At 33.2% G+C, this 7,987-nt stretch overlaps 1 non-coding gene across 1 annotated transcript; it reads right to left on the bottom strand.

The window, feature by feature from the left end:
- Positions 1-6,253: 6,253 nt before the first annotated feature.
- Positions 6,254-6,335, bottom strand: TRNAS-GCU (transfer RNA serine (anticodon GCU)). Its single transcript has one exon. It is a non-coding gene; the product is annotated as a tRNA-Ser (tRNA).
- Positions 6,336-7,987: the final 1,652 nt, after the last annotated feature.

Here is a 7,987-nt window from a genome sequence, read left to right as displayed (position 1 = left end):
TGTCAGTGTGTGTTTGCGTTTTGGTGAGTATACACAGCGCCTGAAGATGCCGAAAGGCGAAACCCGGGTCGCAAAAAACAACTCAAATAGATTAGTACAAAACATAAATCAATTAGAATTTAATACTGTCTAAGATATTTTTTTATTTTGAAGAATAATTCATGGCATTAACATTTAAAAATGATTTCATATGAATGGCCTGCTCAATGATGCGAATATTGTTGGTTTTAAGGTAATTTTGTGTTTGTTGTTTATTGGAGTAAGCCAATGATTTAACATAACCACAGAGAAAAAGTCCAATGGAGTTATATAGCATAATCTTGGTGGCCAGTTCACATCGGCATTTCTTGAAAAACACGGTCACTGAAATATTCTCTCAATAAGTTGATTGTATCACGAGCTGTATGGCATGTTGCATCGTCTTGTTAGAACCACATAATGTCCAGATCAAAATCATCTAATTCATGCCAGAAAAAATCAGTAATCACAACACGACAAATAACTGTATTGCCGTTTTTGTTTAAAAGAAAAACGGTCCAATTACCCTTTTAGACCATAAGCCACACCAAACTGTTAATTTTTGTAAATGTAAAGTGTTTCAAGAATAGCATGTGAGCTTTCATTACTCCAAATGCGACAAGGGCGGACGTGCTCAGCGTGGGTCAAAATGGAGCTTTTGTTCTATTTTCAAAGCATGATCCTGGACATACCTTAAACGTAGTAGATAATCTATTTATATAATTTTGAAGCCTTATTATCCTTTATATTTATAACGGTATAACATGTACCGTTTAAAAAAAAATCGGTTAAACACGCGCGTCATCGAAACATCATTTTACTCCCTACTTCAATTATAGTTTGGCAATTTATGGCTACGGTCGTATGTTGTAGCTTAACCACTGGGGAATGCCAAAAGAAATGGCGAATTTAAAAAAAACACTACCTTATTCTTAGGTCAATAATTATTATAAAGCAATCATTATTCGTAGGATGTTTATCACACTTGAATGGTCAAAGACATAGCTTATAATTAGTATCTTTAGATTTATCTTCAAATTTGTTAATCTTGCCCATTTTTTGAATAATAAAAAGCCCAATTCTTTTCAAATTTGGGATCACAGATATTATCAATATAATTTTATTAAAAGAATTAAAGGATAATAAGGCATCAAAATTATATAAATTATCTACAAAGTTTAAGGTATGTCCAGGATCATGCTTAGAAAATAGAACAAAAGCTCCATTTTGATCTACGATGAGCATGTCCCCCCTTATGAGTTTCATCGCTGAAGATGATTTTTTCATGAAATAATGGGTATGTTTCAAGTACTCTCATGCCCAAATTTTGAGTAAATTTTAAGTAAAGTTACTTTACATGATGATTTGTAAAACAATACTGAACACAAATGTCAATTTTGGTGGGAATCAGAAATAAATAAGGCTGCTATAACGTTTTAAAAATCTATAGTACAAATTTGATAATCCTTTGTATTGATTTATCTGTACTTACCTAATCTCTGAGAGAAAACACATGCGCAGCAACACATCAAAATGTGATAAATCCACTGATTTAACTTTTAAGGATATCAAGATCCGACATAAATAGTGCATACTAAATTTTGTCAGTTAAACGTAGTGTTTTTAGTGAACTAAAACTACTGTTAGTGCTTTCGGACGTCTGAATAGTATCTTGAAGAATGATCTACCAATATGTCTTAAGCGTAGGGAGCTCAACCAATGTGTGCTGCCCGTGCTCACGTATGGCTGCAAGACGTGGACCCTCAACACGAGAGATCTCCAAAGGCTAAGAGTCGCACAGCGAGGCATGGAGAGGTGTATGTTGAGCATCACGCGAAAGGACCGTAAGAGAAACGAATGGGTTAAGAAGCAGACAGTAGTACGCGATGTAATAGACGTTGCCAAAAAGCTGAAATGGAGATGGGCGGGGCACATTGCTCGTCGAAAGGACAGCCGCTGGACAAATGCCGTCATCCAATGGTACCCAAGGGGCACGAAACGGTCACAGGGTCGCCCTAAAGCCACTGGATTGACGAACTGATAAAGTTCGGCGGAAATACATGGCAGCGAACGACACAGGACCGAAAGAGTTGGAAGAAGCTTGGGGAGGCTTTCATCCAGCAGTGGATTGACCCCGGCTGATGATGATGAAAACTACAATGCGAAGTGATAGTGTTTGTTAGTTTTTAAAATTCAATTAAACTCTGACTAATCCAAGCTCAGTAGATAATAGTAAGAAATATTCGTTTTTTAATAAAATTATGCCATAATTTTAGATATTTTATAGATGGAAGAATATTTTTTATCGATTATGGTTTGGTAAGGCAGGTTTTACGTTCAAATGTGTTAATTATAATTATAAATGGTTGGTCATTTCTGAATTGAGGTTCCGTTAAAATGATTAAGCGTGCTCTGGTTTCAGAGCGAGACACTGCGATATTTACCTTCCGTAAATAATGTCTGAAATACTCCCGTGATGTGGAAAATTTTGAAGGTTATGTTTTGCTTAAAATTGGGTGTTGAAGAAATCAAAATAACAGTGTTACAAAATAGCACAACACGCGCGTGTTTGAACATGTACTTAACCGATTTTTTTTTTAAACGGTATATGATCTTACTCCCTACTTACTCCCTAGTTACAGTTTGTCAATTTATAGCTACGGCCGTATGTTGTAGCTTAACCACTGGGAAATGCCAAAAGAAATCGCGTATTTCAAAAAAATACTACCTTATTCTTAGTTAATAATTATTATAAAACAATCTATATTCGTCGGATGTTTATCACACTTAAATGGTCAAAGACATAGCTTATAATCAGTATCTTTAGAATTGTTGTCAAATGTGTTAATCTTGCTCGTTTTTTGAATAATAAAATGCATAATTCTTGTCAAATTTGAGATCACAGAGATTATCAATATAATTTTTAATCGTAAATATTTCAGTATAATAATGTAACATAAACTAAGTAACATAAACATAAATTTTACCAATGGTTTTATAAATGCGCTTAAAAATTTATAAATCTAAAAAATCTTAACACCTCTGCACATGGATGTACTGAAATATGACTATATTCTACAAGATTAGATCGAGAGGTTTAAAAGAATACTATTTTTTGTAATACAAATATTTTATACAGTCATCAAATGTTTAAAATAATTATAAATGATAATAAGGCTTCAAAATTATGTAAATAGATTATCTACAACGTCTAAGGAATGTCCAGAATCACGCTTTCAAAATACCATAAAAGTTCCATTTTGACCTACGCCGCGTACGTACCCCCTTAATGAGAGTTTTTTTATATATGTAATAGGTTTTACCGCATCGGTCTTCAGTAGGGATTGCAATACCGGTATTTCAAAACCGATATTCCAGTATTTATCAATACCGAAATACCGGTTTTAAACATCCAAAACACCGGAATTTTCGGTATTAAGAAAGCACACTCGTTGACGTTTTTGAAAATGAATTTTATTATAAGTTATGTGCTGCTAAAATGCAAATATATTGAGTGAATTCCAACAGAGGTGAAAAAATAATCAAATTTCGTCAAATATATTTACATAAGTAATTGTCGCGATGAATTATCATAATATTATTTCGAAATAGAAAACATCCGTGACAAAAATGTTCAATTATTCTATAATTATTGATGACTGTACAATCCTTGAGTTTAAGAAGAAGATGAAGAGGGCTTCAGTTAAAATTATCAATATATTCAAAATATTTGTAAAAAATCACTAGTTCTACAATTATGATCAATACATATTTTTAAATGTCAACATAATAAACGTAGGTATGTAGATTTATGCTATAAAATAATATTTTAAAAACATTTTAATAGCTTTATTTACTGATAAGCACCTACTTCTGTTTTTTTTAATATTTAGGAAATACCGAAAAACCGGTATTGAAATTTTCATTCGGTATTGCAATCCTTGCTTCAGCTTTCGACATAATAATATTCAGGCTATATTCAGTGGAAATTTTCTTTAATGCAGTAAACACAATCGATTCGTCATAAGTAATTATGTCCCTAGGCAAAGTGCCGCCCTTAAATTGACAAGGAATGCGGTACCCATTCATTTTTGGTTACATGAGTTTTGTACGTAAAACATTTCACCGTGGCACAGTTTGCAGTGAACTTTCTTATCGGAGAGAGATGACCGAATACTATACGGTCTCCAATTTTATTAGATTGAATATTTACATAGCTATTTTCATAGCTGATTTTGGCAAAATTCAAGAATGAAAACCTAACCTAACCTAACAAATGTCCAGTATATCAGCTATTTACAAAAATAAAATTGCTTCTGGCTTCCTGTAAAGTGTAAACCGACAAAAACCGTGTTTTATTTAGACATGAATTTTATGTCAGTAAGTACTATACGACCCAAAGAGGTAAGACGGTCTTTATACGGCCATAGGTATATTTCCGATACAACATTTCACGTTAATCTTTAGTTTCAAATTGTCTACAAATTCGTTAGGTACCTCCGTACCTACTAATCTTTTTTTTCCTGTAAAGTGTAAACCGACAAGAACCGTGTTTTATTTAGACATGAATTTTATGTCAGTAAGTACTATACGACCCAAAGAGGTTGGACGGTCTTCATACGGCCATAGGTATATTTCCGATACAACATTTCACGTTCATCTTTAGTTTCAAATTGTCTACAAATTCGTTAGGTACCTCCGTACGTATACATCTATTTTTTTTTAAAATTTAGGACATCCTAAACAGATAAATACTTACACATTAAAAAAATGAAATACAATAGGACCTCCATAAAACGGACTAATGCGGGTGAGGGAGTGATTTGTGATTTGATCTCAATGCTATACGGCCGTCTAGCTTACGGTGAATTTTGATATGGCTAAATGTAATATGTATAACTTACCAGTGTCGAAGTGTGGAGGTAGGATGTTAAGATCCGATATAAATAGTGCCCACTAAAAATGATTTATCGATTATAGTTTTGTTAGGCAGGGCTTAACGGATTTAAAAAAAACTAACCAACACCATATGTAGGTAATATATATTCTTAATTCAACAAAAACAAATTAATAAGTATGACTAAAAAGTGAGTACGATTTTTGTCGCATTGCCCACAGCATACAACGAATATGGTTTGGTTTAGGCAGGGTTTAATTGGATATAAGAAAACTAACCAGCACCATCTGAAAATTGTATTCTTAGTTCAATGAAAACAAATAAGTATGACTGACAAAGCTTAATGTGCACTATTTATGTCGAATTTAAACAACCTACCTCCACCCCTCTCCACTGAGCCATGTACTTGTACCAACTCCAAAAAATGAAATTTCAACTTCAATAATAATTATTTTAGTTAATGTACCTATTAGGAAAGAGACACATTGATATTATTACAACGTTTTTCTTAGGTCGTATTATTATTTGTCCGGTGGTTCTTTGTCTACAGATCTTGCAATCGATTTTTAACTAACTTCCCGACTAGCTAGACATTTGAAACTTTTAGAATATATCAGAACACGATGCCAATGCATTTTTTAAATACTTTTAGCCATCTTTAAGTAGAATTGAATTCATTTTCAGTTAATTCTGTTTTGTATGAAACGTTATTTCGACACCATTATTGGTTGCTAGGGGTCTGGGGTCCTAGCAACTAAATTATTAATATATACGTGCGTTACTATGGAAATCAATATGACATGTCAAAATGACATTTCAGTATTATTTCTATCAAGTACAATTTTTTTTGATCGTTTAAGCTAGTCAAATCAAATTTATATTATTGAACAGAAAATTTAAAAACGTTGTAGGTATATAAAAAGTTCTTTTTATCTTGTAGTTATTTTTGCAAGTACGTTAGTAATTTTGATTTGGGAGGGGGCACAGAGACAGTCAGTACTTCAGGACGCTACTGGCTAAATTTATGATACTTGAAAAGTCCAATAATAATTTGAACAGTCAGACGAAAGTCTTGATTGAAAACTTCCAGTAGGTACCTACCTGTCTATCAAATCTTCTAATATCCACTTGCTTCAAAGCTAATAGAGTGACAAGATATCAGATTTAAATGATAGTGGATTTAGAGTCCTGTGTTGTTTTAGACCAGTGTGTTCTAACCCTTATCACGTCACTATACAAATTATAAAACTTACGAACACTTAAATATTACGACTTCATCTGTAAGTATGAGTGTTTTAATTGAGCAGCCAAAAAATATGCAGCAAAAAATACACGTGTCGACGAGGATGGGATTCGGACCCACGCGTGCAGAGCACATTGGATTAGCAGTCCAACGCCTTAACCACTCGGCCACCTCGTCTTGTGGTCCATTCTAATTAGAAAAAAACGAATATTCGCGAAATACATCTGTTATTGCAAGCAAGACATAGTTGCATTATCGGCTTGCCAAGTCGATTGCTATATTATTGACGTTTCTACTGCATAAAGGTGGGTACATTTTACATACAATGTAATAATATTAAATAATTACAAGAAAAAAAGAACTTTTTATATACTAGTTTTTAAATTTTCTGTTGAATCATATAAACTTGACTTGACTAGCTTAAACGATCAGAAAAAAAATATTTGATAGAAATAATACTGAAATGTCATTTTGACACTCATTGATTTCCATAGTAACGCACGTATATATTAATAATTTCCTAGCAAGAATATCAAAAAAAAAACAAAGGATGCCCCAGGCCCAGATGGTTCCATCAATATAATGTGTGCTACGGGTCGTCCACTTATGCAGGCCTTCGGCCTTGCCGAGATGGGAGAGCCAACACGTTAACAAGTCTATTAGATAACCAAATTATCCAGGTCACGATCCTCAGTCATGAGGTCCTGACGAAGAAGAAGAAGTAGGTACGTATATTTATTTCACCTATATTATTTGTAATAAACCATTTCTTTTATTCAACGAATAATTTATAAGATTATGAGAATGTAACATTCCATATATTGAACATACATAACTTGAAAACACCTCAGATAAATATATAAAATCTTATTGAAAAATAATTATAAGATAAAAGTTTTTAAATTTTCTGTTGAATCATACAAACTTGACTTGACCAGCTTAAACGATCAAAAAATGTACTTGATAGAAATAATACTGAAATATCATTTTGACACTCATATTGATTTCCATAGTAACGTACGTATATATTAATAATTTCCTAGCAACCAATAATAGTGGATTGGATTACGGATTTCTTCCGAAATAACTTTTCATACAAGACAGAATTAACTGCAAATGAATTTAATTCTACTTAACAATGGCTAAAAGTATTAAAAAATGCATTGGCATCGTGTTATGATATAATATTCTAAAAGTTTCAAATGTCTAGCTAGTCGGGATGTTAGTTAAAAATCGATTGCAAGATTTGTACCGGACAAACAACCACTGGACAAATAAGAATACGACCTAATATAAACATCGTAAAAACATTAGTAGACATTATATTGACTACAGCAGTGAGTAACCAAGTGGTAACTCAATTGAAATAAAATCTTTCATATTCCAATATATAAATTATTAACAAATTAATCAATACAAATGTATACAACAATAATTATCAAGGTTCAAATATATTATGTCATCAAAAGTGACATTCCACTTTGCCTAAAAGCGTAAAGTGTTCAACCAGTGTGTGCTTCCCATAATCACATCCTATGCGTGTGAAACATGGACCCTAAGTAAAAGAGAGATACAGAAACTTAGAGTAGCACAACGCGGTATGGAGAAGTGCAGGCTGGGCATAAGGCGAAAGGACAAAAAGAGGAATGGGTGGATAGGGAAGCAGAGAAGGGTTTTCGATGTGATAGAGTTCATTAAAAGCCTCAATTAATGGAGATGGGCTGGACACATAGCTCGAAGAAGAGACAATCGTAGGACAAATTTAGTCATCCAGTGGTATCCAAGAGGTACAAAACATCCGCAAGGTAGACCCAGAAGCCGCTGGATCG

The sequence above is a fragment of the Rhyacophila brunnea genome, unplaced genomic scaffold, assembly GCF_057557595.1.
Source record: "Rhyacophila brunnea isolate RB1 unplaced genomic scaffold, BYU_Rbru_1.0 scaffold_24, whole genome shotgun sequence".
Lineage (NCBI taxonomy): Eukaryota > Metazoa > Arthropoda > Insecta > Trichoptera > Rhyacophilidae > Rhyacophila > Rhyacophila brunnea.
This window is presented reverse-complemented; position numbering and strand designations above follow the sequence as displayed.